Below are 2,007 nucleotides of genomic sequence, written 5' to 3'. Positions count from 1 at the left end.
CTGTTAGTTTTTCAGGTTTTCCCACCTACAAAGAATGGAGGGGTCTGTAATTTTTTATCGTAGGTACACTTCAACTGTGAATCTAAAAAAAAACAAAAAACTCCAGAAAATCACATTGAATGATTTTTAAATAATTAATTTGTATTTTATTGTATAAAATAAGTATTTGACCCTCTACCAACCAGTAAGAATTCTGGCTCTCACAGACCTGTTAATTTTTCTTTAAGAAGCCCTCTTATTCTGCACTCTTTACCTGTATTAATTGCACCTGTTTGAACTTGTTACCTGTATAAAAGACACCTGTTCACACACTCAATCAATCACACTCCAACCTGTCCACCATAGCCAAGACCAAAGAGCTGTCTAAGGACACTAGGGACAAAACGGTAGACCTGCACAAGGCTGGGATGGACTACAGGACAACAGGCAAGGAGCTTGGTAGAAGACAACAACTATTATGATTATTTATTAGAAAGTGGAAGAAACACAAGATGACTGTCAATTTCCCTCGCTCTGGGATTCCATGCAAGATCTCACTTTGTGGGGTAAGGATGATTCTGAGAAAGCGCAGAACTACACAGGAGGACCTGGTCAATGACCTGAAGAGAGCTGGGACCACAGTCACAAAGACTACATTAGTAACACATGATGCTGTCATGGTTTAAAATCCTGCAGGGCAGTAAGGTCCCCCTGCTCAAGCCAGCACATGTCCAGGCACGTTTGAAGTTCACCAGTGACCATCTGGATGATCCAGAGGAAGCATGAGAGAAGGTCATGTGGTCAGATGAGACCAAAATAGAGCTTTTTGGAATCAACTCCACTTACCATGTTTAGAGGATGAGAACAACCCCAAGAAAACCATCCCAACCGTGAAGCATGGGGGTGGAAACATTATACTCTGGGGGTGCTCTTCTGCAAAGGGGACAGGACGACTGCACAATATTGAAGGGAGGATGGATGGGGTATTGTATTGCGAGATTTTGGCAAACAACCTCATCCCTCAGTAAGAGCATTGAAGATGGGTCGCGGCTGGGTCTTCCAGCATGACAATGACCCCAAACACACAGCCAGGGCAACTAAGGAGGGGCTCTGTAAGAACCATTTCAAGTTCCTGGAGTGGCCGAGCCAGTCTCCAGACCTGAACTCAATAGAAAATCTTTGGAGGGAGCTGAAACTCCAAACCTGACAGATTTGGAGATCTGTATGTAGGACTGGACCAGAATCCCTGTTGCAGTGTGTGAAAACTTGGTCAAGAATGACAGGAAATGTCTGACCTCTGTAATGGCAGACAAATGTTTCTGCAGCAATTGTTAACCTCTGTTTTTATAGTGGGTCAAATACTTATTTTATGCAATAAAATGCAAATTAATAATTTTAAAAATCATACAATGTGATTTTCTCAATTTTTTCATTCTTTGTAGGTGGGAAAACCTGCAAAACTGACAGGGGGTCAAGTACTTATTTTCTCCACTGTATGTGTGTTGGCCTCGGGGTTTGTGAGTCCTCCTCCACTTCACTTTTATACGCGGTTCCACAGGGTTCAATTCTTGGACCCCTACTTTTCTCCCTGTATTTGCTTCCCCTTTGTTTCAGCTGTAGCTGTTATTTTTTAAAGTGCTTTATCAATAAAGTTGATTGATTTGATTTGATTTTAGAATTTAAATTTGAAGCACTTGGAGCAGCCTTGCAAAGAAAGCATTTGCAGCAATTATTAAATATTATTCTGTGTTGTCATTTAATTCGTTGTCCATCCGGCTGCTCCCATTTCGTGTTTGGGGTTGCCACAGCAGATACAGCCAGATCCAGATTGGTAGTTGGCACAAGTTTTACACTGGATGCCCTTCCAGAAACAGTTCCAGTTTTACTCAGAGCTGGCTGCTGAGTGCCGGGAGGCTAGCTGGAAGACTGGCAGAAGAGGCTGAGAAAGGGAGCTTTTGGCTCTGGCTCAGGAGGAAGGACAAAACGTGGGGGAAGAACACCTAACCCCAGACAACAGCCACAGGGGAA

Source organism: Thalassophryne amazonica, chromosome 3 (genome assembly GCF_902500255.1).
Source record: "Thalassophryne amazonica chromosome 3, fThaAma1.1, whole genome shotgun sequence".
Classification (NCBI taxonomy): domain Eukaryota; kingdom Metazoa; phylum Chordata; class Actinopteri; order Batrachoidiformes; family Batrachoididae; genus Thalassophryne; species Thalassophryne amazonica.
The sequence above is the reverse complement of the archived record's forward strand: the minus strand, read 5'-3'. Positions refer to the sequence as shown.